The following is a 6,172-nucleotide window of genomic DNA, read 5'->3' as shown; positions in this document are numbered from 1 at the left end:
GACTCTCCACAACACCATCAGTATTTTGTATTGACATATTGAAACAACAGTGGTGGAACCTCTAGTTCAGTACAAGATTCAGATCCAGGGGCATCCTCCCACATACTCTCACAGCAGTGGTTGCAGCTTCATCATGGTTTCAATGGTTATGTCGGGCCTTGGCACACAATCTTAAAGGGTTGTGTCTGACCATTTGCGTGTGGGTCAACTTGGCAACCCCAATGTATCTAAGGCACATTTTGCAACCAAGTCTCACCTAGCAAGAAAATGGCCACCCTTGGTGTGGAATTGTGCATTTTATTGGGCACACCGGTGCAGGGGTCACCCTTCTCTGTTTGCGGGTCCTTAGACTAACAAAATAGAGATTGACACTGAATCTGAAATTCAAAATAAGTTTATTCACTCATAAGTGGGACCTTGTTCATACAACACCCTCAACTGTTCCAGGAGGTAGTGGATTGAATACACAGACCACTGTGTTTATATACAGAGTTTTCTACAATGGTAAGCATGTGTATACAAATAGAAGGTAATGGCCTACACAGGAATAGTTACCAACAAACATGGGCAGATGGGAAATCACTTAGTCAGCAAAGTCGGAGGGGGAACAGGAGTGCTTATGGCAGCACTAAGCGATTAACAGTTGAGTATGAGACCAGGGGCCAGATGTAGGTAAGTAACATTTACCGAATCTTAATTACCGAAAATTACCGAATTTTACCGATTCAGTAATTAAGATTCGGTAAATGTGAGGGGTTGGTATGTAGGGAATCCAGATGTTCCCTTTTACCGAATCGGTAAAATTCGGTATTTACCGATTCGGTAAATACCGAATCGGTAAAGCCTATTGATTCCTATGGGCTTCAAAGCCCATAGGAATCAATAGGCTTTACCGATTCGGTATTTACCGAATCGGTAAATACCGAATTTCACAAGGGTGCAGGGGGTGTCACTTTGACACCCCCTGGCACCCCCTAAACAGGCGTGGGTGCCATGTGGCAGGCATACCTGCCTTAAGGGCAGGTCTGCCTGTCACATAGCATAGGTGTGCATGCACACATGTGCATGCACACCGGAATCGGTATTTTACCATGGATTTGTATTCCATGGTAAAATACCGAGTCTGTAAGCCATGTGCAGAAGGTACATTGCCTACCTACATTGCATTTTCGGTAATTTTACCGAATCGGTAAATATTACCGAATCGGTAATTATTTTACCGATTCAGTACATATTACCGAATCGGTAAATTTACCGATTCGGTAATGATACCGATTCGGTAAAATTACCGAAAATGTGCCCCTACATCTCAATAGCCCTTTACCGATCGGAAACGGCCGAAAATCGGTATTTTCGGCCGATTCCGATCGGTAAAGGGCTACCTACATCTGGCCCCAGGTGTTCTGGCAGCTACAAACTCTTTAGCATGCATATTGCTTTTAGCTGAGTGAGGAAGTCAACTAAAATAGACAGCACAGGCAGGCAAATAGATGAGCAGCAGAGGATGGGAGAGTTACATAGCTAACAAAATGGATGCCACAGGCAAGGTGACTTCAGCTTATGCTAAAAGAATTATTCCAGATTGCCACACCGGAACAATGCCATTCCTGATATTTGATGGTTATTTTTGTTATTATGATGACTATTTCTGGTATAAGTGAAACCCCTCCAGAATACTTGGCCATCCCTGGCTTAAGGTGACCATTCGTGTCATTTGCTGGCTCTCCCTGTTCTTTGACCTCTTTGCAAATTAGAGCCACTACAAATAATTGATGATCATCCCTATCATTGAATGAATTAATTAATTAATAATACTTTATTTGTGCAGTTAATTAAAACCATTATAAAACACATCATATTTTAAAAAGTACGTAAGAAAAAACACTTTTAGAAATATAAATATTTGTTTGAAAAATTATTATTACCTTCATTTCTTTTTGGTGATAAAATAAGGCAAAAATTTGAAAAAGACCTATTATGGGCGAAGCAAGTAAAAAGTTCAGTATTGTCCAAGCCTCCACAACGCGGGCCCAGCTTTCTAAAGAGCTCCAGAGGATGCTCCTGACTCGGCATGTGGAGCGTTGCCTTTCAATAGTGTGCGAGTGTTGTAAACAAATTTCCCAAAGCTCACCATGTGCTTTACACGGCCAAAGTCTAGAGTTGCTGGGCTGACTCTTTTGCTGTACGGGTGCCCAGTTGAAGGAGGATTGGTCTAAGATAAGTTCTACGAGCCGGCTGATGGGCTGGACAGCAAAATAGAATATAGGCCAAGGATTCTCGTTTGTAAATGCAGAAGCGGCACTCCCTAATACTCTGCATTGGGTTTGCGGTTGGATATAGTTATTTTAAAGGAAGAAGGTGTAATCTGGCAGCTAAAATCCTGTGTAGGGCTTGCCTCCCCACGGCCTGCCTAAGGTGGAGTTTCTGTCTGGACCGTGTGTGTGTGAGTCTTTGGGCCTCATGAAAGTCTCTTGCTGCCAGGGATTCCATGTCCAAAGTGCCAGAGCGTAGCTGCAATTGCTTTTTTATTGTTGCCTATCATTGGATGGCGAGCCTGCATTGATTGTGGTCGCCCTGACAGTAGTATATTGAATCCATCATAATGTATTATCAAATATTGGTATTGTAGCATTGGTATAGGCTGCAAAGTGCCTTCTGGTTGGTTGCATAAAGTGCTACTGTTTATGTTGAGAACCCTCAAAAAAGATCCATATTTTTGTAAGTGTGTTTCAAACCTTGCATGTTTGGACAGAGAAGGTTTTTCCAACAATGTGGGCTTATAGTGTGGGTCCACTGAGCTCGACCCCTCAAGGCACTTTTCAGCTATAAGTAAATAGTAATAGTAATTCTTACTGAGTAATGGAATCCCAACCTGTCAAGGCACAGGAAGATACTATAGGGGGTTCATCCTGGAGTGACAGAAGCCAACCCTTTTAATGCAGTAACAGGCCGCAGGTAAATATTAAATGGGTTCTAGCCGGGTGTGGCATTCAAACCAGAGGAGGATCTGATGAACTACCTATAAATACTGTATGAGTCCACCTAGGAGAGACAGAGGCACAATCCTTAGACATATGATTAATCAAAAAGAGCATACCATAAGGGCCATTTACAGAAACACAAGGAGAGCAAACACTTTACAACCAGCCATGGTATAAGCACTGTGGAGAGCAGTGATAATGGAAGAAAGCAGTCAAAAGTAATGGGATATGATGTCCTCCCACGAGAGGGTCTGGCCTGACTTTTTAGTGTGTGGAAAGACAGAGAGTAGTGAGTGAATCAGTCATTCTGTGGAATAAATGTATCTGGGCTACTGAAACAGTCAATACATGTATTGTGTATTGCATTGTTGGACTAGCCATTATATCCAAACAAGCACTAGTCACCTACCTTTGAAAATTTGAATATATTTCCCTCCACTAAAGGAAACAAGGATTATATAGCCATGCTGGAACTTGTAATCTTAAATTCCAATGAATCTTTGCGGATCATGGTTAATGTGTTATCATTTGAGGCTGCACCTGTCCTTCTGGGGCACTCATTAATGTGATTACTTAATAAAATGGCAAGCTTATTTTCAGGGGAAAATGTTTGCATTTGCTAAAAATGTAAATCAATAGTTTGGAATGATTTTATCTAGGTGGAAATTGTTATTTTTGAAAAAATGTGAAAGCCTTGCAGTTGAGAGGAAAAACTAGTGCTTCTGAAGAAAATCTCAAAGTGGTGTGTTAGGAAAATGTGTGTTAATTATCAAAAATTCAAATCAAGTGCGTGAAAGTTAAACTAGTCACTTCCAGAAATGGCAAGTTGATGTTCAGAAACAAAATGCACCTCAAGACGCTTTAAAGTAGAAATGTATATTGATTTATGAATATTCCAGGCATGCGCCTTATTGCATGGCATTTTACAATCTATATTGATTGCATGTCTGACATTATTGACACTTCTGCTGTTTGGGACTGTAATCTTGGTTTAACCTAAAGAGACGTGTGGTGCTTGAATATATGGCATTCGTCATTTGAGCGGTATCTCTAGTGACTAAACCGTTAGTGGATGTCCAGCATAAGGATTCGCATTGCCATCAAAGGCCTGAAATAGTGCGATCTCCATAACATTTTATTTTTCAATTGAGTCCCATGCATGTCAAATCCTAGTCAAATTAAGTCACGACAATTGAATTAGAAACTATAGAATGGGAAACCAAAAGGAATTGGACAACGTAAGTAAAGTATTATACCATAAACATTTCAAAAAATTCGAAGTGCTTTGTAAAATTACAGATTTTTTAACTCTCTGTACAGCCCATGTTTATAGGCCATTTTAAGGTCGATTCCAATAGAAAAAAAGCCCTCTTTTCCCTCGTTTTATAAAATCTTGTTGGGACTAATAATAAAAACATTTATCTGAGTTCTGGAGTGTCGATGTACCAACCAATCATTAATTGCCATGAGCACTGTGTTTCGAGAGTTTTTTCAATTCATGTGTCTCCCCCCTAGAAGTCGGCTTACCCCTTTGTACTGGAACAAGGATGTTAGCAGAGACCCAGGCAAAGGTGGAAAAGGGGATAATGAGAGAGAGAGAGAGAGAGAGAGAGATACCCACTTCCTCAAGATTTTTGTTCTGAAAAACTGCAATTGTTTTCCGGAGGCACAGCATCTCAGAGCCAAATTAGAAACATGGAATGGAATGGAATGGAATGGAATGAGTATTTATAAAGCGCGGTAGTTACCTGGAGGCGTCCTAGCGCTGTGGTCTAACATAAGGATGAGAGAACACAATTTGTAAAGCGTAGAAAACATAGGAGAGGAATTAGATGCAAGGGTACCAAATGTGGAACTAACCCCATGCAAACAGAGAGGATGCTGTAACTAGCGGCCAGTATACCCCAGAATCCAGAAAGATGGAGAAGATGAAATGCACACACTGTAGCAGGAGAGAGCGGGCCTGGACACAGAGACTAACTTACAAGAAGGCAACATGGCAGGAAACAAAACCATATGGTAAGGAAACTGGAGAATCCAAGGGAACTAAACAAGGGAGAAAACAACAGAGATAAAGGGATGAAAGAACTTGCCTGAGAACTGTAGCGAAAAGCGAGGAGTTACAACAACCACTATTGCCAGACAAAGTACTCTATAAAGGTGGATTAAAAGACCTGGTTTGGCAATATTGACCTGGAAGTGTACCAGATTGTACTGGCCCTCTAGTGGTTGGGTCTATGCATGTGAGTCTCTGAAAAGTAGACTTTTAAGTGCAAATGCACGTGCACATTTTCCACTGTTGTATGTGCGATCACTTCCAAGCTCCTAGTCTCCTGTGTCGAAATATGCCCTAGGAACTGACATCAATGCACTTTACATAATGTACCATTTTGTATAAAATATGGTCCAAGGGTCCAGCTGCGTAAGACAGAGACAAATTAGAGAGGGAAAGGAAAAAGAAATTATAGTTAGCAACAAATTGGCTGGTTCTGAGGTTACCTTTTCAATCAATCAGTCAGGCATAAGTACAACACTCACCCATAAGGGTCTCAACGCATTGGGGGGGGGGGGGGGGGTGCATGCAGTTCCATAGGTCATCCAAAAAGCCAGATCTTGAGATTCTTTCTGAATTGGTGCAGTATTGGGCTTTGTCTTTTGCGGAGTTCATTGCAGGACTTGGCCATGGTGTAGGAGAAGGTTCTGCCACCGCTCTGGCCCTGTGGTTAGGGGACCGTAGCTAGGTCGGTAGAACGAAGGTCATCACTAAAGTAAAATATTAGCCCAGAAATAACCAGAAGTGGTATGTCTGAAAATGCTTTCTGAAGGCGAGCAGAGTGTTGAGATGTTAGATCAGGCTACAGTGAGTTCCCTAATGATGGCAACGACTGCAGAAAATGGGATTTTGTACCTGACAGCATTTGAACTTTGGGACTTCAAGGTGAATAAAGGTGTTTCTTTTGAGTTCTTTTGTCCCCCCAGAGATAATGGCCACATGAGTCAGGTAGCAAGGATTCTTTGGGGAATTGATTTGAAAGCCATGCACACAGGGTGGCCAATAATGATTAGATTATGGCCAGCACTTTACACATTCTATCTTTATTCAATGGTAAAAAAAGGTGCTCTCCACTTTCAGGCCCCCTGTATATATAGCAGGTGAAAATTGAATCATCAGACCTAAAATGGACAGGACT

The sequence above is a fragment of the Lissotriton vulgaris genome, chromosome 6 (genome assembly GCF_964263255.1).
Source record: "Lissotriton vulgaris chromosome 6, aLisVul1.2, whole genome shotgun sequence".
Lineage (NCBI taxonomy): Eukaryota > Metazoa > Chordata > Amphibia > Caudata > Salamandridae > Lissotriton > Lissotriton vulgaris.
Note: the sequence above shows the minus strand (reverse complement) of the source record.